Source organism: Pongo pygmaeus, chromosome 22 (assembly GCF_028885625.2).
Source record: "Pongo pygmaeus isolate AG05252 chromosome 22, NHGRI_mPonPyg2-v2.0_pri, whole genome shotgun sequence".
Lineage (NCBI taxonomy): Eukaryota > Metazoa > Chordata > Mammalia > Primates > Hominidae > Pongo > Pongo pygmaeus.
Genome location: NC_072395.2, coordinates 27,179,189 through 27,201,138, shown reverse-complemented (window position 1 = coordinate 27,201,138; position 21,950 = coordinate 27,179,189). Strand labels below are relative to the sequence as shown.

The 21,950-nt window shown below is 37.3% G+C and overlaps 1 pseudogene; it reads right to left on the bottom strand.

Annotated features, from left to right (window-relative positions):
- Positions 1 to 13,210: 13,210 nt before the first annotated feature.
- LOC129022712 (DNA-directed RNA polymerase II subunit RPB3-like) lies at positions 13,211 to 19,454 on the bottom strand (annotated as a pseudogene).
- Positions 19,455 to 21,950: the final 2,496 nt, after the last annotated feature.

Here is a 21,950-nt window from a genome sequence, read left to right as displayed (position 1 = left end):
GAATCTTATACTCTGGTATGTTACAGAAAGAGGCTTCACACCTTTAGAAGCCCATGAAATATTTCACATACAGAAACAGACTTTGTAATGATAAGGTGATGACCTGTCCTTATATTATATAATAATACAAAAACTGTAGTGGATTTTGCCAGCATATTTGTTCATCGTATATGGGAACTCATGAATGATGATGTCACTTTTCTTCATTCTATGACGGAGGTTTTGCTTACTATATTCAGAAGACAATCACTATCAGAGAGACAGTTGGCATAGTCTTTAGTAGACCTGGCTCCACTGCATACTGGTTCTTTGGCATTGGTAAGGTATTGAATCTCTTTAAACATCAGTTCTCTTTTCTGTAACATTGGAGTAACCATAGTATTTAGCTCATACAGTTATTGTGAGTTTCTTGAGATAATGTGTGTAAACCACTCAGCACAGCATCTGTAACATTTTGACTCAATAAATGTCAAGGATTATTTTAATTAACTTTTATGTTCTGTGAAAGAAATACATAATATTAAGCCACAATTATCATCTGTATTCTATGGATACTTCAGGAAGCATGGAGAGAATGCAAAGAGATAAACAGTTAATGATTTTCTAATGTAATGGAATATCCTAACTGTGATAAAGACAGAGCGCATATGATTTCTTGAGGAGTTTTCTGTTGTAAACCAGGACTGATGGTACAATGCAATAGAAAAGCCACTGGGTTTCGTATCAGGAGACTTTGCTTTATCTTGGCTGTATTACTTCCCACCACCTAACTTTTGCAAAAACACCTATTATCCTCTTTGGTCATATATGGAAGATAAACCTCTTCTAGGGTTCCTTGACAGCAGTGGGAAAGTTTCTGATGCATTGTCTGGGAGGGTCACTGGCAGTCATGAACAGATGAAGTTATACTCCTGAAGCAACTGGACTTCACCTGTTATGGACTGAATCATGTTTCTCCAAAATTCACATGTTGAAGTCTTTACCCCAGTACTTCAGAATGTGACTGTATGTGGAGATAACAATCTTAAAAAGGTAATTAAATGTCAAACGAGGTCATTGGAGGTGGACCCTAATCCAATATGACTGGCGTTCTAATAAGAAGAGGAGATTAGGACACAGACGTACCCAGAAGACCAGGTGAAGACACCAGAAGACTGCCATCTACAAGCCAAGGAGAGGGGCCTTCAGAAGAAGCCAACCCTGCTGACAGTTTGAGCGTAAATTTCTAGGCTCTAGAACTGTGAGAAATAAATTTCTGTTGTTGAAGCCATCCAGTCTATAGTACTTCATTATAGCAGTGCTAAAAAAACTAATATACCACCTGTCCCCTTTGCTCCAGGTCTCCTTGTCCGCATGACTTCTCTAAGAAACTGGGGACTCTACTATGTGGAAGTGTTCATAATCTTATGAGTCCCTTTCATACTTCCTTTACATAAAAAGAGTTAAATCTATAATCTTTGTCTGCAAAATGAAAAACTGCCGGATGAACTCACATTTGAAAGACTCCGTTTTCCTGCAAGTGCTGAGGTCTGACAATATATCACGTATTAAAGTCTGCCAAGCTGTGGCAGTGGAGCTATCTTGTGGCTTTTCCCTGCACCATGTGAGCTAAGTTTCCTGTACATAGAAAGATCCTTCTGAAGCAGGAGCACAAAAGAAAGAGACAGGTACTTCTTTTTAGTTTCCAGAGGTTATGCAAATATCAGATCTTGCTGTCTGGTCTACAAGAAAAGTGAGTGTGCCCTCAAGACAAATGTACTGAAGGAGTGCTTGTTTGTAGAAGCCAAAAGGATCATCCAGATATTCTAAATATTACAAAAGTTGGTGAAGACCTTGTGTTCTGAATGTTAAATTGCCGATTGGTTCTTTTGCTGTCAAAGGCAGCAGGCTCTTTTCAAAGTGGGATGACTGTAACAGCATTTAAAATTAACACCTAGTATTTGTTTACTGTTGCTGCTGTAACAAATTACCGCAAATTTGGCAGCTTAAAACAATACCTATTCATTATCCTACAGTCCATGAATCAGAGTCCAAGTACAGCAGGGCTCAGCTAGGTCCTCTCAGATCAGCACTTTGCAAAGGCTGCAATCAAGGTGTAAGTGAGGCTGAGTGCTTCTTATCTAGAGGGTCTGGGGAAGAATCTGCTTCCAAACTCACTGGTAGTTTTCAGAATCCAGTTTTATATTAGAGTCTGTATTTCCCTCAGACATGGCCCCCTTAACTTTTAAGCCCAAAATAGGAGGTCTAATCCTTCTTATGCTTTGAACCTTACTTCTCCTTCTGCTACCAGCCAGAGGAAAAGCCTCTAAGTGCTCATGTGGTTAGATTAGGTCCACCTGGATAATCTTTCTTATTCTTAAAGTCAGCTGATGAGTTACTTTAATTATATCTTCAAAGTCCCCTTTGCCATGCAATTTAAAATATTCCTGGGAGTAACTAAGGACAAAGATTACAGGGGCCAGAATTCTGCCTACCACACATCCTCAGGTGACATTCTTTTAGTTTACTTAAATGAATTTTTGTTTCATTTCTAATAGTTATGAGCATATGATAACATTAAAATAGTTACATTGTGACTTGCATAGATGCACCAGTCTTTGCATTTTTATTGTTTTATGATAAAGTCTTCATTTTTCCTCTATAAGCTACATAGCCGGGCCCATTTCAATCTTCTCAATACTAACAGGCAAATTCCACAGTTAACTCTGGGCTTCTTGTGTAACAAGTTTGTAACTTTGTCGTTGGTCATGAAGCAGGGCTCCTCAAAGATCTTCAGGTATGGACACAGGTAAAGACAATTCATTTATCCTAGTTAGAAAATCCATCTTTATGTCAGTGATCCTCAAACTTTAGGGTACAGATGAAAATCACCTGGAGAGCTTGTTTAAACTTCAGACTGCTGGGCTGCACTTCTGAATTTCTGATTCAGTATCTATGAGATAGATCCTTAATAATTTGCATTATTAACAAGTTCCTAGTGGTATTATTACTACTGATCTAGGGCTCACGTTTTGGAAACGCTATTTTAGGTTATTTTATTTCTATTTCTCCACTTACGAAAAAGCACAAATTTGCTGCTTCGTATTTTGGGGGCTACCTGCAACATATGTGTTGCTGTAATTATTTTACACTTACCCCATCAAATAATTTCATGCAATAGAAGAAACCTGAGGAAAAAAAATGTGACATGGGAAGAAGGGAGCTTCTTATTAATGATATTTAGGGCATTTCCTTGTAGGTACCAGGCAAAGGTGAGTTTGTTTTAATCCCTAATTTTTTTGCTTTAACGAAATAATGACCTATGAAAATTAAGCGTAAGACAATATAAGGAAGGGTAAGAAGGGAGATCCAAAGAAGAAAGCAAATTGTTAACATGCGAATGTTTTCACTGGGAGTAATATTTCCAAAAAATTGTTGAATTTAATTTATTAGGTCGGTGCAAAATTAATTGCGGTTTTTGCCATTCCTTTCAATGGCAAAAACCGCAATTACTTTTGCGTCAACCTAATATATCTCATTCTTCATATAGTAAACCAGATATTCTAAAGATATTTTTGCTAAAACTTTCCTTCAGAGTATGGTAAAGTACTTTTTGCCCGTTTGCCCACACTGGATAATTTCCATTCTGAAATGTTGGTTATTTCCTTCTCATGCCGGAGGATTTACCAAAAGATTCTTCACAGTGAAAGTAGGGAATTTTCAGCAAATTAGGATATTATTTCTTGCAGATGACATTTATTTGTTTCATATTACAATATTTTTATGAATGGTAATGATCACTAATTCTAATGAAGATGACACGGATGAAGTGCTTGACATATTTCAAAACAGTAAAGGTGAAAACTGGAATCTGTAAAGGGAAACATTTAAAAACCATTCTCTGTCCAATTTGTTGAAGTTGAAAAGACAAACAATATGGCAAGACTATATATGAGATGCACTAGGTGTGGGTTTTGGTGGATGGCAGGCATACAAACCAAATGGAAAACTCAGGGATAGAAGGAAAGAACTCTGATCAAAGACAAGGGAAAAGGCGACAATATTGAAAAGGGTTACTTTGCCTTTTCCCAGTGTTATAGTGGCTTTCCAATTCTCTTCTCTGATCTGTTTTCCTCAATATGGCTTCAACTCAGCTTCTAGCTTCTCAGAACCCAGTCGAGAAAAGTAGAAAAATATAAACCTCAACACATCCGAGATTCTTCAGTGTCCTTAAAGTTCAGGAAATCTGACTCTCAGATAAGTCTGCCCCAAGGTCCTGACCATGCATGTTCAGAAGAAAAAAGCACCAAAGGCCATGGATGAAGGCAAATGTGTTTTACATGTTGAGATTGTTAAGGAAGTCTAGGATCTATGTGCAATTTTACTACTTAAATTTTATACATGTGTTTTGAGATGAGTTTTAATAAACTGACAATGATATATAACCAATTTGTGGCAAGAATAGACTTAGAAGTCATGCCATATATTAGTATAAAACCCAGCTATGGGCTTGTCTCAGACTTCATTGTCTGGGACAGTTCACTACAGAATAGGCAGATAGGTCTGTATCCTGTGTAGGATAGATCATTTTGTTTGTTTGGCTTTTTTGAGATGAAGTCTCGCTCTGTTGCCCAGGCTGGAGTGCAATGGCGCAATCTTGGCTCACTGCAACCTCCACCTCCCGGATTCAAGCAATTCTCCTCCCTCAGCCTCCCAAGTAGCTGGTATTACAAGCATCCACCACCATGCCTAGCTAATTTTTGTATTTTTGGTGGAGACGGGGTTTCACCATGTTGGTCAGGCTGGTCTTGAACTCCTGACCTCAGGTGACCCCCCCACCTTGGTTTCCCAAAGTACTGGGATTATGGCGTAAGCCACTGTGCCTGGCAGGATAGATCATTTTTATATAGAGGTGACAATGCATTGGAAGCAAGTGAACAAAACTGCCAATCAGTAAACTCTGGGTTTGCCTCTGATCCTAATGATTTGCAGATTCTGGAATAATGCGCAAAATGCTCCCTTACGTAAACACAGCAAGTATAAGTGCATGTGTGTGTGTGTGTGCACGTGTGAGTGCATGCATGTGCTTGTGTGTGTGTCTGGGTGTGTATTTTGTCAAGGATGTCTCCTCAGGAGCTTAGAAGTTGAAAACTCCATTACAGAAAGAAGCCAGAAACAAATGTATGATAGGTTCTACTATATATTTTCTTTCTTCAGGTAACACATTGCTGCTATAGATCCTGGAAGCAGACAGCATTCATACACCATATTCTGAGGTTAAGTGTCTGACTCATCAATGGGAGTGAATTTACATGTGCTGAAATGTCTTCCGAATCAAAACATGGGTCTGTGAGATGAAATAGATGGGCTCAGAATATATGTTTAAAGTCCTGTCGGATAGGTTTGCAATCTATTTGTTTGTTGTATGTATGATATGACACAGTTCTTAGTTACCTCAGAGGCCCATTCCATTTTGAAGGCTTTCATATATGGGGAGAAAGAAGGGCTCTTAAACTGACTTAGCTTCTAGGAAACATGGTAATTGAAAGGCAAAAGTGAATGAAGGGGACAAAATATGCTATGGCATTGGAGAATATTTTGCAGGGAAGTAAGTATAGCAATGTTCTTGTCTACAAGTTTCATGAAATACAACTGGCTAAGGACAAAGAAACACTAGTTTAAAGTTTATGTGATGTGCCAGGCACTAGACCAGGTATCTACATTTGATTCTATTATCAATTAATTTGTAAAACTGAGGTTCAGAGTGGTAGAAAGATTGAGAATAGATTGTAAGTCTGGTTGTATCTGGTTCAAAGCCTGCTCTACATACTGAGCTACTGCAGAAATGTGAATGAATCAGCCACTAATGACCTGGATGATTTTTGCAGAAATAACAGTGTTCTCATATCTAAAACAATAGATCTCTCTAAGGTTTATTCAGAAAGATCTGAAAACGTGATTGCATTCCTAGGAAGTTAAGAAGATTTCATAAGGTCATTAGCAAAATCTCCCTTACTACATTCAGGCTGAGAAGTAATTTCCCCCAACTTTGTAAAAGCCCTCACACTGATTTAATTTCAGTTTACGCAAAGCCCTTTGGGTGTAAATAAATGAGATGCTTTAATAAGGTAATTTCTTTTAGAAAATAGGTAGCATGACAAATAATAGGACAATTGGCACCAGAAATAACTTTCTTGGTTTTACTTATTCTAGATTGCCTAATTGATTTTCACTCCTCAAGAGGAATAAGCGTGGCCCTAATTAAAGTCTTGTCACAAGTGTCACAACAATTTAGACCTACAAGGAAGTTTTGACTCCTGTTGCAAGACTCTCACAGAACTAGCCCCTGCCTGCCTCTCCAGCTTGTCTCCCCCTACTCAGTTGAAGCCACATCAGCCCTTCTTGTGGAGTGTCTTTAGACACTCCATGCCTCAGGATCTTTGTATTCCTTTTTGTTTGGAATGCTCTTCCCGTAGATCTTTCCATTTCTGTGGCTTATTCCCTTTACTCAGGTCTAGCACAGAAGGCTCCTCATTATACTGGAGACGTTTACCCACACCATCTAAAATAGTATGTTCCATCTGCCCCTTCCCACCCTCTCTATCCTGTTGCTCTGCTCTATTTTACTTTATAGAACTTACCTCTCACCTTATATTATATTGAACACTTCTTTTTATTTATTTTCTCCTTTTACTTCCTCCAAAAACTGTAAGCTCCAAGAGGGCAAAGAGCACGCTTATTTTATCAGTCTACTCTAGCCCCCAGGAAAACCCCACTAATTTCACTGCCCAATCAATGCCGTATTTGCAGCATGAATCAATGGAATATGTGGTTGTGAGTTTGTTGAATGGTATTTGACCTGAACAAACTCTGGTTTGTTGAGGTTGAACAAACACTGGCCACACTCTAACCAGCTGTTGCATGAACTACCAGAGCGAGAACTCACTCGTTACCATGGGGATGGCACCAAGCCATTCATGAGGCACCTGCCACCATGACCCAAACACCTCCCATGAGGCCCCACCTCAAACAATGGGGATTACATTTTAACATGAGATTTGGAGAGGACGAACATCCAAACATATCCAGCAACATATGACACTCTGACATTCAAATTATATGAAGTTTGGATTAAAGGAAATAAAAATAGAAGGTAGAGAAATCAGTTGCTTCTTGAGCTTTGTTGTTTCCCTAACAGCCAAGTTTTGGTTCTAAGAACATTAAATGAGCACCTAAACACTAACATTGTGCTTCCAGAAAAGAATCACCCTGTTCATCTCCACTTTCAATCTTCACAATCCTTATTCAACTGATCGGAAACAAAATTCTGTCTAGAAAGGTCACCCATGGATTTCTGTAGCAAACACTTTTAACCAACTACTAAAGATTTGCTCCTCTTGCATAATATAGAGGATGCTATGAAGCGGCTGCCCAGACATGGACTATCATTTCCACCCCCTTTGCATCTAGATGGGACCATGTCACTGAATTCTGTTCAATGGAATGTGGGTGAAAATATAACAATTCCAAAACTGTCACATAAAATATTCCACCCCTTCCAAACTCTTTTCCCATCCACTGTCTGGATAAAACTTTCTTGAATGACCTGGCAAGTGACATAATAGAGGGGAGATTCTTCATGAATTTGGGTCTCAGAACCACCTTTACCCTCCACACCACACTGCCGCCACCACCACCTCCAACTGGACCTTACATGAGCAAAAACGAAACCAACACCACCACCACCACCAACAAAACACTCATATTTTATTAAGCCACTGAGATTTTGGAGATTTTCTATAATCACAGCTAGTAATATTTTCTCTGTGTTTCTCTGTGGCAATACGTACCACATCTTTAGCATATGATATGGCTATTTAAATGACAATGCTTTTGGAGTACTTGAAAATATAGATAAGGAATTCAGAAGGCTCTGAAAACAGAATTTTGGAGTTGTTAGCCCATAGGTACTAGTTGAAACCATGGATGTGGGTAGGATGATTCAGGAAAAATGGGCAGAATGAGAAAAGAAGGGCAAAGAAGAAATCCTGGGGAGTCAAACACTAAGGTTGTAGGCAGAGAATGAAGCAGTAGCAAAAAGTGTAGCCAAGAGAATAAACTATATCCTGTCCTAGGATTCATGAGGACTCAAGGGAAGGAAGAGTGTGTCAAAGGCTGAGGATAAATGTTTCACTGGAATACAGAGAACAAAAGAAAAATAGCTGTGCACTGAGGAGTGAAAAAGGGAAGTGAAAGTAGAAACAGAAACTGCAGCTGATTCTAGAAGTGCAGCAGTAAGGGAAGGAGATACATGCCTTCAAGGTCAGCAAAATAAGCAGATTCATTTTAAGGATGAGGACAAGTTAAACAGGTTTGCAAGCTAAAAGAGAACAGCCATGACAGAGGATACAGTGAAGATTCAAAAAACGGTGGTGAATATTGAAAAGGCCTTGGAGGACACATAATAGAATGCAAAGTCCACAAGGAGAGGGGCTTTGTGTCTTGTTTCACACTGTGTCCCCAGGCTTAGAATATTCTGGCATCAGAAGGCACTCAATAAACATAGAAAGGAAGAAAGGAAGAAGATGAAATCAGGAGTACAGATTAAAGTGTTATCTTTGGAAGAGAGGCAAGACATCCTCTGGGACAGAAGGGAAGGAGGGAAAGCTGGGGAACATGCAGATAATACAAGAGGTGCGGTTTGTGACTGATGGCTGCTATTTTCTCTGTGAGGTAGGAGGCTTGGCCATCTGTTAAAAATGAGTGGGTGAATCCAGCTAAGTAATTTAAGAAGAATGGTAAAGGTTTGTACCAGCTACAAGCATGAATAATATGGTTATTTACTTGAAATAAAAATATGAGATGATACTAACAATGCATGCATTATGAAAATTGATGCATTCGTTTGAGGTTACTTACTGATTTACAGAAAATAAGCCACTGGATGCATTCAGTCATTTATAAGGTTAGGGGTTGAGTTTAAGACATAAATGTAAATTTGTTTGCATATTATCCAGAGTAAAGTCAGTATCCTCTCTGGTATATTGCACAATCTCAGACACTGTGTTACTCTTTTGCTTAAGGTCTACCTTAATATATTAATAACTATAACATTGTGTAACTATGAACTTCATCATTTGGATAAAATTATGAATAAAAGCAATTGTCCAGAATTCTCTGATTTAGTTGCCATCTCTTAAATAATGCCTTTTATGAAGAAAACATAAGTGATTAAATTATATGTAAATACTTTAATTTTATAGACTAGAGGTGGCTCTGAATATGTAGATTTCATAATGTTAAATATCACAAAGACTCTGTGACCATAAAAAAGCTGCTTCATTAAGCATTTTAATATACTGTCAAGGCATGTACATTAAACAAAAGCAAAAGCTTAATTACTCTTTTACAGACTGAATCCAGACAACTTTGGACATTCCTTCATTTGAAAAATTTTTACTGAACAATTAAAGACCATTGATATAGTGAACATCAGGATGCCATAGTTTTCCTGTCTTCATGGAGATGAATGAATGAACTGTATTTTTTATTAGCCCGAGCAAGAGTTCTTCCCAAATTTCCTCCATGAACCATAGGCTCCTACCTCTTAACCATTTTATGAAAATTCTATGGTGAATTGAGGTCCTCCAGTTATTTGACAATATCTGATTTTGCCATGGTCACGTGGGAAAAGTAGGCATGTGAGCAAGTCATAGTTTTACTTGGTTGGAAGATTCTTCTAATTATGTCAAGATGAAAGGTTTTATACTGCGTAGAAGGCAGTGTGAGAGAAGCGGACAGTAGGACTCCTATTTGGTGGGCCAGTGGCTATATTTTAAAATATGAAGGATACATATTTGACTGTTTAAGTACAATGATCTGTCATGGATCTATACTTTTGGGCTGCTGTCTTTTAGGCTGAAGCAATTAAAGGCAATGTAATGAACATGGTTATCTGTGGATGTCCCTTTGATTGCCATTGTATTATGGTTTACAGTGTGATGCCTCTCTCTTAGAGGAAAGACGCTGTTCCTCCAGGGAGATAAAATATAAAATATGAATCATACCTTTAAGCATACACTTCTCCCCACTCTCAATATACAGTGGCTCTGGAATTTCATGCTTCACTTGGGAGTTGAAAGTTTGCGTTTATAATTTTATATTCTTTTAGAGGCCAGGCTATTGAGATTAGAAAGTCTTTATTTTTCAGTTGGAGTGTGATGAGCCATATTCCCTATTGTAAACAGCCATATTAACCAAGATAATTTAATTTGGAATGATTACTTTTTGCCTTTGAGCTATAGATCAAAAGGTTCTATCGTATGTACAAATAAAGTAAAAAAACATTTTTTTCTGTGAATGTTACAAAATTTTTTTATTGTGGTAAAAAACACGTAAGATCTTTCCTCTTAAATTTTCGATGTATGGTACAGCATTGTTAACTATAAGCATAATGTTGTAGAGCAGATCTGTGAAAATTTTCCCTCTTGTATGATTAAAACTTTACGCTCACGGAATAGCAATTTTCCCATTTATCCCTCTTCCTAGCATCTAGAAACCATAATTTTACTCTATATTTCCATGAGTTTGACTATTTTAGATACTTCATATAGTGGAATCACGTACTATTTTTCTTGTACTGGCGTATTTCACTTGGCATAATGTCCTCAAGATATATCTATGTAACAGAATTTTCTTCTTTTTATGGCTGAATAATATTCTATTGTATAAATACATACTATATTTTCTTTATCCATACATATTGCTGATAAACTTTTAGGTTGTTTCTAATTCTTTTCTTTTTCTTTTTTTTTTTCTTTTTTTGAGGCGGAATCTCGCTCTGTCTCCCAGGCTGGAGTTCAATAGCGCGATCTCGGCTCACTGCAAGCTCCCCGTCCTGGGTTCACGCCATTCTCCTGCCTCTGCCTCTGGAGTAGCTGGGATTACAGGCACCTGCCTGCCACCGCGCTCGGCTAATTTTTTATTTTTATTTTTAGTAGAGACGGGGTTTCACCATGTTAGCCAAGATGGTCTCAATCTCCTGACCTCGTGATCCGCCCGCCTCGGCCTCCCAAAGTGCTGGGATTATAGGCATAAGCCACCGCGCCGACCAGTTGTTTCTAATTCTTATCTATTGTGAATAATGCTGCAATGAACATGGAAGGGCAAATATCTTCCATGTTTTGATTTCAGCTCTTTTGGATAAATGCCCAGAAGTGGGATTGCTGGATCAAATGGTAGTTTTTATTTTTAATTTTTCTATCAATCTCTATGCTGTTTTTTTTATAGTGGCAACATCATTTTATATGCTCACCAGTAGTGCACACGGTTCAAATTTTTCCACATCCTTGCCAACACTTTATTTTATTTTTTTAATTTTTAATTTTTTATAATGACCATCATAATGAGTGTGAGATGATACCTCAGTGTGGTTTTGATTTGCATTTCTCTAATGATTAGTGAAGAATGTCTTTTCATATGCCTGTTGGTCATTTGTATCTCTTCTTTGAAGATAGTTATTTTTATTTTTATTTTCTGCTATTGAGTTTCTTGTATATTTTTATATTAACCCACTGTCAGATATATGGTTTACAAATATTTTCTCTCATTCTGTAGGTTGGTTTTGTATTCAGTTGATTATTTCCTTCACTATGCAGAAGATTTTTAGTTTCTGGCTTTTTCATTTGATGTAAATCCATTTGTCTATTTTTGCTTTTCTTACTTGTGCTTTTGATGTCATATCCAAGAATTAATTGCCAAGACAAATGTTATGAAGATTTTACCCTATGTTGCCTTCTTGGAGTTTTATAAATTCATGTCTTATGTTTAAGTCTTTAATCTATTTTGAGTTGATTTTTGTGTATGGTATAAAATAAGGATCCAAATTTATTCTTTTTGCATGTGAATATCTAATTTTTCCAGCACCAATTTTTTGATACTATCCTTTTCCCATCGTGTGCTCTTGGCATCCTGTCAAAGATCATTTGACTGTATATGTGTGGGTTTATTTCTGGACTCTCAGTATTGTTCCATTAGCCTATATGTCTATCTTTATTCCAGTACCATGGTCTTTTGATGACTATAGCTTTGTAATATGTTTTAAAGTTAAAAAGTTTGAGGCCTCCTGTTTTGCTCTTTTTGTCAAGATTATTTAGACTACTTTGGGGTCATTTGTACTTCTGTACAATTTTTAGAATTGTTTTGTCAATTTCTGCAAAAAGTGTCACTAGGACTTTAATAGGAATTGCATTAAATGTGTAGACTTTGGATGGTGTGGACATCTGAACAATGTCTTCTAATCCATGAATGTGGGAAGTCTTTCCATTTATTTGTGTCTTCTTTTCTTTCTGTTTTCTTCTTTTAACTTTTTTGAGATTATGTTGTGCTCTTCATTGCCAAAAATAAACACTTTTAAAAACACAACTTCTGTTAATCAATAAATATCTCTTTCTTTCTGTATTTTTTCCAGGCTGCCTAATTAACTGCTTTGTGTATGTTCCTCCCTGGAGACAGTGTTAAGAGGTCAGGGCCAGAGCCTTCATTTGGGAGAAATGAAATACTTCTGTGTATGTGGGAGGGGCCCTTGCTCCTGCTGGCCGCTGCCACCACTACCACCACCACCATCACCAAACTAAATAATCAGGTATTGGTGGTGAAGGGGTTTGTAACTGCTGGGTAGAGAGTGAAATATTGTGTTTACGTAGGGGAGAGGGCACAGCCATGGCCTGATGCTATTCCCAGAAGGTTACTTCTCAAATTAAAGACACCTGGGAATTTGAAGCGCTAGTAGGACAGCCTTGGGGAAAGAACTGGAAGGGTTTATAGGCCCTTTGAATGAAGGCTGTGACATTCAATCCTAATACCAGAAATCTAAGGTACAACTGAAATTATTCCTTTTGGACAGAAAGCGTTTAAAGAGCTGAACTAACCAGGAGAGAAGTCCAGTTGGCTCCCCTACAGGTGCATTAGGAAACAGGCTAAAAGGGATGTTTTGGGATCTGTGGAGCACTGCTGGCAATTAGCAGCTAGGGCCAGTAAAAAACTGTCCTGCTTAAATGCCGCTGGCATCCCTAGTAATCTATTACCTGCTTCTAGTTGTTACTGATGACCTGCCAAGAAGCTCAAGCAGCAGTAGACTAGATTTCCAAAAACTAGAAGGGTCTCAAGAGAGACCCCCCCAAATCCAGCTGCTGGCTTGAATCCCCATTCTTGCTGAAGCAGCAAGCTGCAGCTAGTTTATAGTTAGCATGTCACTCTGGATCTCCTGGCTTAATTGAGTTTGTAAATCACTCAGCTTCTTCTTCAATCCAGTGAGGGCTAAGAGGACATCATTTAAGGACACAGAGAGCCATAGGAATTCATGTTGTAGTAAAACCTTTCTGGCTTGCCCGTGGGGTCACAGGGCACCTGTGACTCATCCTCATCCCGCTCCAAGTGCTCACTCTTTGGCCACTCCTTGGGTTTGGGGTACACTGCATGCCTCATGGCATTGTCTGGATTGTATTCAAAAGCCACCCCTGCAGTAGGGTTCAACTTGGCATGCTCCTTGCTAAAACACTTTTTTGTATAGACTCAAAGTCTCAGCTCCTGGCCCTTTCTCAACTTGATGATGAGAATGTCATCCTGCTCCACGTAATCGTTAGGGTCATCATCTTGGTTCACTGGAATGACCTGGGGGCTGTTGGAGATGAGGTCTCAAGATGTGACATGTCAAATCTGGTTGTCATTGCACTGCACATCGAGGGTGAACTCCACCAAGCACTCGGCAGAACTCTTCACATGGTCAGTCCCGGAAGGATAGCAGCTTGTCCACAATGTCATCACTAATGAGGGGAATTAATCTAAGTTTGTGAGCCATGAACTCATCATGAAGAACTGAGGAATTGGTATCAATTTGAACCCAGTCAATGACTATTATGGGCACCTCAGAGAAGAAGACACTCTGAATCGAAATGGCCACTGCCGCATTGGTGTTCTGGATGATAAACTTGACATTGTGGGCTGGTTGGCTTATGGCATCACACCCCCTATTTGTGTGTGTGTGTGTGTGTGTGTGTGTGCGCGCGCGTGTTTTAGCAATCTTTTATAGATTTCAGTGTCTACATATTTTATAATACTTCTCAGTTTAGATTATTACTAAGAATTTTATTCTTTTGGATTCAGTTGTAAATGGACTGCCTTCTTCATTTTTGTTTCCAGTTGTTCATTGGTAGTGTACATATACTCAACTGATTTTTGTGTGGTGATTTTGTATCCTGCAACTTTGCTTAATTGGTTTATTAGTTCTAATGGTTTGTGTATGTGTGTGTGTCTGTGTGTGTGTAATTGTCAAGGTTTTCTACATATAGCGTCATATTATCTGCCAACAGTGAAAATTTGTTTTTCTTTCTTTCTGATTTGGATGCCTTTTTATTATATTTCTTGCCTAATTTCTCTGGCTAGGACTTCCAGTAGCAATGTTGAATGGAAGTGGTCAGAGTGGGCATCCTTAACTGGTTCCTGATCTTAGAGGAAAAGCTTTCAGTTTTTCATTGTATAGCATGACGTTAACTGTGGCCTGTATTATGTTGAGGTAATTTTATTCTATTAGTTTATTGAGTGTTTTTATCATGAAAGGGTGTTAAATGTTTCGGATGCTTTTTCTGCATATATTGAGATAATAATGTAATTTTTATCCTTTATTCTGTTAATGTGGTGTCTCATATTGATTGTTTTTGTATTTTGGCCATCCATGTAACCCAGGGATAAATCTGACTTGGTCTTGGTGCATTCTATACATTTTGTTATGTTCTCTTTTCATTTTTATTTGTCTCAAAATATTTTTCTAAAGTTTACCTTCTGATTTATTCTTTGACTCATTGATTATTCAAGAGTGTGTTGTTTAATATTCACATATCTAAGAACTTTTCCATTTTCCTTTGCTTTTCGTTTCATTCCATTGTTGTTGGAAAATATAATTGGGACAGTTTGAATCTTCTTAAATTTGTTAAGACTTGTTTGTGACTTAACATGTGATCTATTCTGGAGAATGTTTCATGCATGCTTGGGAAGAATATGTATTCTGCTGCTGCAGGGTGGAATGTTCTGCAAATGTCTGTCAGTTCCGTTTGATCTATAGTCTGGTTCAAATCCTCTTATTTATTTATTTCCTTATTGATCTTCTGTCTGGATATTCTATCAATTATTGAGAGTGGTATATTGAAATTCCCTACTGTTATTGTGTGTTGTCTATTTCTCTATTAAATTCTTTCATTGATTGCTTCCTATATTTGGGTGCTCTGATTATGGGCACATGTATATTTATAATTGTTACATATTCCTTGCAGATTGACCCTTATATCATTATATAATGTCCTTGTCCTCCTTTGTCTTTTTGGACAGTTCTTGACTTAAAATCTACTCTGTCTGTTATAAATTTGGCCACTCTTGCTGTCTTTTTTGACTACAATTTGTGTGGATTATTTTTTCTATCCTTTCACTTTCAGCCTGTGTGGGTCTTAAAGTCCAAAGTGAGTTTCTTGTATACATCATATAGTTTCGTCTTGTTTTCTTTAAATCCATTCAGCCACCATATCAGTCTTTTAATTGAGAGTTAAATTTACTTACATTTAAGGTAATTATTGATAGGAAAGGACTTACTATTGCCATTTCTTAAATTGCTTTTTAGCTGTCTTGTAGGTTTTTGAGTCACTTTTGCTCTCACTGTCTTACTTTGTATTTTTCTGACTTTTTTTGTAGTGGCATGTTTTGATTTCGTTCTCATTTTCTTTTGAATATCTGCTATATAGGTACTTTCATTGTGGTTGCCATAAAACTTACATAAAACATGTTATTGTTAAAATAATCTACTTTACACTGATAATTTCAATTCCATACAAAAACGCTTAACTTTTACTCACCTGCCCCACACTTTATGTTACTGATGTCACAAATTACATCTTTTTATATTATATACCCATTGCTAGATTTTTATAATTATTTCTTATACTTTTATCTTTTAACTTTTATACAAAAATTAAAAGATTTATACAGCATTGTTACAATATTACAGTTGTCTTAGTTTGTTAAGGCTGCTGTAATAAAATACCATAAGTTGTGTAGCTTATAAACAACAATTATTTGTCACAGTTCTGGAGGCTGGGTAGTTTAAGGTGAAGGTGCCAAGAGATTTGGTATCTGATGAGGGCCCACTTCCTATTCATAGACTGGGCCTTCTCTCTGTGTTCTCACATAGTAGGAGAGGCAAGCAAGATCACAGGGGCCTCTTTTGTAAAAGCATTAATCCCATTTATGAAGGCTTGTCTCTCATTACCTAATTGTCTCCCAAAGTCCCCACTTCCTCATACCATTATCTTGGGGATTAAGATTACAGCAAATGAACTTTGAATGCACACAAACATTCAGATCACAGCAATAGTATTCTTTATGTTTTTATGTATTTACCTTTACTGGTGAGCTTTGTATTTATGTATGCTTTCATGCTGCTGTTTAGCATGCATTCCTTTCAACTTGATAAACTCCCTTTAGCACTTCTTATAAGGCAGTCTAGTGATGATGGATTCCCTCAGCTTTTCTTTATCTGGGAGAGTATTTTTCCTTGATTACTAAAGGATAGGTTTTCTGGATACAATATTCATGACTGGCAGGTTTTTTTTCTGTCAGTGTTTTGATATATCATCCCACTTCTCTTCTGTCTTGGAAGGTTTCTTCTGAGAAATCTGGTGATAGTCTCTTGTTCATAACAATTTGCTTTTCTCCTGGTGCTTTCAAAAAATTTTTTTTTTGACTTTTGACAATTTGATTATGATGTTGCTTGGTGCATGTAGAATTTCTCAAATCTAGATGTCCATTTCCATCCTTACATTTGGGAACTTTTCAGCCATTATTTTATTAAGTAATGTTTCTGCCCCATTCTCTCTCTCTTCCCCTTCTGAAACAACAATAATGCAAATATTGGTCCATTTGATGGTGCCTCATATGTCCTTTAGGTTTTCTTTATTCTTTGTCATTCTTTTTTTCATTTTGCACCTCTAGCAGATAATTTCCCATGACTCATATTCAAGTTTGCTGATGTTTTCTTCTGAATATCAAGTCTGCCATTCAACTTCTCTAGTGAATTTTGCAGTTTATTTTTTTTTCAGCTCCAAAACTTCTTTTTTATATTTTCTGTATCTTTCTTGATACTTTATTCTGTTCATTTGTTATTTCTTTGAGCTCACTGGGCATCTTTATGACAATTATTTTGAATTCTCTTTCAAGTTGTCCACATACCTCTTTGTAGGTTCAGTTTCTGGAGATTTAGTTTATTCCTTTGATTGAGCCATGTTTCCTTGTTTTTTCATGCACCTTGTAGCTTTGTATTAGGATCTGTCACTGCTCCGAGTCTTCAGACTGGCTTTGTTTAGATAAGACTCCCACTAAGTAGCCCAGAAAGAGATTCTGGAATCCTCTGAAACTTTTTTGGGGTATCTGGGCCTGTGCATGCAATTTCTCAGAGAGGCTTACTGTGTTTTTTGTTTCCCCTCAGGAACTCGTTATATTTTCTGATGTCTGTCTGTGCCACCACAAGTTCTCTGGTTCTACAGCTGCAAGTTTCCCACTCTCTTTTGTTGTCAGTGGCTGGCAAACATCCAGGGCATGCCAGCTTCCTATCAGTACACTGAATAAGGTGAGACAGTTATCAGTTTCTCGGAAGTTGGTGTTCCAAGAAGCTAGAATGACAGACTCATTTCTCACTCCTTTCTCCTTCCCTCTTGAAGGAGAAGCCTTGAGTTGTGCATCTTCTCTTGATTTTACTGAGGTGTGGTAGCTATAGCAAATTGCCTACTGCTATTTTTTTAAAACTTTTGCTCTCAGTGGCTCCAAGGCATCCAAACTATGTTAGTTCCATCAGTGCTCCAAGTGAGGCAAGACAGAAACTAGTCCCTTGGGCAGCCCTCTGAAGAGCCAGAATGCCAACACATGCTCCACTCTTCTCCCTCCTTGCCAAGAAAGAAGTCTTAAGTTGTGCACTTCCTTCCCCAATTGTGCCATGCTGTGCCAACCATATCAAGCCACCTGCTGCTTTCCATTGTCCTCAGTGACCCCCAGACATTCAAATTATGCTAGTTCTGTTGGCACACCAATCAAGGAAGTAAGAGACCAGTTTCTTGGGCAGCTCTCTGAAAAGCTGGAATGTTGGAGGCATGCTCCATTCTTTTCTCCCAGAGGAAAAAGATGTGAAGAGGCATTCTGTCTTGGCACTGAGCTGTGCTAACTTGGGGGAGAGGCTGACACACGTAAATGAAATTGCTCTTCTTACTCAATTCAATTTGACTATTCTGTACTTTGTGCACACTTGGAATACTGCAACATCTTAATTGGAATCTGGAATTTGTATAAAAATGTTTAGTGTGTACATTTGTGAGCAATTAGTGTTTCTGTGTGGGAATGAAGGCTGGGACTTCCTATTCAGCCATATATAGTTAATTATGTGGATAACTATCTTTATTCAGATCACTCATGTTATCAAGAAACTATCCATTAACAAAACTCTCACTTGAAAAGTATTTTTCTGGAAAAAATACTTTTTTATTTAGTGTCTAGGTGTACAATCTCTACTTGGTATGGAGGAAGTCTTGTTTACATTGAAATACGTACTATAAATAGGATATAAGTAGGTAAAAAGGGGCTATATCCTGGGCTCTTCACTTGGAAGCTTTAATTTCAGCAATTTGAACAGATCTCTCATTGTTCTGAAACATCCCTCTCCCAGGAGAAGATGGTTGGGTTTAGTGTAGGGGTGAAGACATGTTCAGAAGAGGGAATTTTTACTTAGGGATTGCAGAGTTAAGGTTTTAACAATATATTTCCAACTTTTATGATGCAACATACAATTTTTGTCATTTTAATGGAAGATAATAAATTTTATGTCCAGATATTCAGAAAAGGGAGGAATTGTTATTTTGTTTGTGTGTATTTTCCTCTTTCTCCTTTGCTCCCCTTCTTGCTGGGAGTTCCCATATTCATTTCCTTCGTATTGGTCTACTTGTTGCCATCTCTTCCTGTTGAATGCTTTCATAAATTTTATATTTCCCCTTGTAGATTGTCATGCAAGCACTGCTTATTATTTCTTGTTTATCTTTCTTCTCCAATGACTACTGTGTTTTCCTTTTCTCCTTTATCTGACCCTCCCTTTCTCTTCTTTAGAATAGTTGCTTACTGCTTACAGGAGTGCTTTGAATGCTAATGCTATAATTCAGACACTGATTTTTAAACAGAATCCAAAGATTACATTTGAGGCTGGCCTGACTCAGTATCTGCCATATGCCACTAAAATAATCTATTGTTTATTACTGTTTTATTGTGTTCTTATACAGTTTTATACTGCTTGGGTGTGATCTGGCACTGTTAGCTTTATCCACTTCAAAATTAACCAAGCCATCTGGAGGAGTATAATTTAGAGGGGGAGCACATGGGTTTGTGAATGCTGACATCTTGATTGTGCTCTGAGGGTGTCTCTTATGTTTCTTCATACTCCAGTTTCACCCAAATAAAGCACAAAAATTAAATCACACATCTACTCGCACTTCCCCACATACACATTTTGCAGGCTTCACAGAAATATCAAGAAAACGAAAACAATAGTCTTTGGGTTCCTTTAAATCATAACAAGTTTGTGGTATTTAAATATATTCAAGCATGAAGTGATATTTAAACAATGCCTTGATAGTTTTTTCCCAGTATAATTTCTCATTTTCTCTCATTTTATTGCCTAAGTATTTTATTTATTTGTTTTCTCCCTCCCTTTCTTCCTCTTTTTTCCTTCCCCTTTCATTCCTTTCCTTTCTTCTCCTCTTCTCTCCTTTCCTGTTCTCTCCTCTCTTTTTTTTCCTTTTTTCTCCTTTCATCTACAAATCCTTGTGAAGGAAATTGTTAGCCAGAGTCAAAGATTTCAGTGATGAACAAGATAGGCAAGGAGATGTTTGATAGGAGGACACACACAATATATAGACATAAATAGTAAATAATATATTATTTTCTATACTTAGTTAAACAAGAATAAGTTATAGTTATTTGAAAGAGATTGGTAGATGAGAGTAAGGTAGCTATTTTTCTATAGAAAGTAAAGTAAGGCATCTCTGAGCAGGTAGCATCTGAGCTGACACCTAAATAACAAGAAATAGTCAACAACAAGAGGACCTAGGACTCAGTATTTCCGGCAGACAAACAGCAAATGTGAGCTTCACAGGGTTTAAGAACAATCTATGAACAGTGAATAAAAGAAAAAAGGAAAAGACAGGAGTTTAAAGAGGTAGGCAGGGTTCCGTTCACGTTCACAATGCTGACGGTCACGAGGAAGGGGTTAGATTTTATTCCAGTTGTAAGATGAGACGATTGGAGGATTTTAGGCAGGGAAGTGATGTGATTTGATTTATGTTTTAAAAAGATCACTATGGCTTCTGCATAGTGGATGAGGAAAACAAAGCAAGACACATTAAATGGTTTGTCCTAGACTACAAGGTAAATCATAGAACAAGAACTGTCTTCTGACTCCAAATCCAGCCTTTTTAATCATTTACCTTGTGACCTCATCATTTTCTATTTTTTAAAAATCATTTTGTCCTCCAGACATGATCTTCATTTCTATCTTCTCAGATTATTCTAGCAGTTACTAAATTACGTTTTTATTTATTCTTCTCACAGATTGACCTTGCTAGGTTGTAGAGGCATGTTCTATCATCTTTATTAAGGTATGCCATTTAGTGAGGGTATGCTTAGTGCAGGTTGTATGTATAATTAAATGTAAAATTATGATCCTACAATAAAACACAACAGATTAATAACTTTCCTACTGAGAGGAAACTGAAAAGTAGGACAATAGTAAAGGAAAACTAATTCTTTATGTTTGTAAGTGATTTTCATCAACGGCTTCCACTAATTCTTTTCAATTTTCCAAATAAAATTTAATTAACTTTTAATTTTCTTTTATAAAGTCAACTTCTGTCTAGAGAAATTTGAGGGTGAGGAGGATAATCCATGCATAATTTAAAAATGGAAATTTTAGATGAAGCATGGATACTGCATTTCTATCTTAACTTAGATAAAGTGAAACAATAAAACTGTGACCAGTCTTTGCATTCATTATTTTTTTCATTAATTTGTTTACTCATTCATTTCTTCATTCAATAAAACTTTACCACATTCTTATGTGCCAGGCATGGAAAGTCTCATGTATTTGACTTCTGACATGCTATTCTTTCTTCCTTTGTCCATTTCTTATTCCATTGGATAATTTACTTTCCTGACTCTTTCATGTGTCCTAGCAGTTTAGCTGTGAAGTCCATCTTGCATATCTATGCAGATTAAACTTGGATAATCATGTTTTCCCCGTCAATCTATTCCTATGCTTCCCGAGCTCCCTGTGCCCACACTCACTCCTCTCCTTTTGTTGGAGTAACTTGATCTTTACTGACACATTCAAGCCCAGTTCATTCTCTGAAACTTGCCCTGCCCTTAGTCTAGGGTATTTAAGGAATCCTTTCTGAGTAACTTGCAGGACATGACATCAAAAGTCAACATTACTGCTAATTCTGCTTGTGGTTCCTTCATTCTCTGTTTGAAATAATGATGCATTTTCTTTTCTCATTGGTTAGTTCTCCATTTGAAATTCTGTTTTCTCCCAAGTAAAGCATTTCATCAGGATGATAATCCTTGCTTAAACTGTAGTCTCCTATCTGGGCCAGACTTCTCTATCTAGCCTCTGCACATCATTTACTTTGAACACTTCTGTCTACGTTTGTTTCACTACAGAGATATTACCTTAGGTGAGACACTATTTCTTGCCTGTATAAGCTGAGAAATATTCTAAGGTATTTCTAGACATTCATCTCCTACTCAAAGGAATTCACTACAATCTGTTCATCTTCCTAGTTCCCTCACCATACAGACACTGACATCTCTAAGATCACAAATTAATTTCTTTTTGGCAT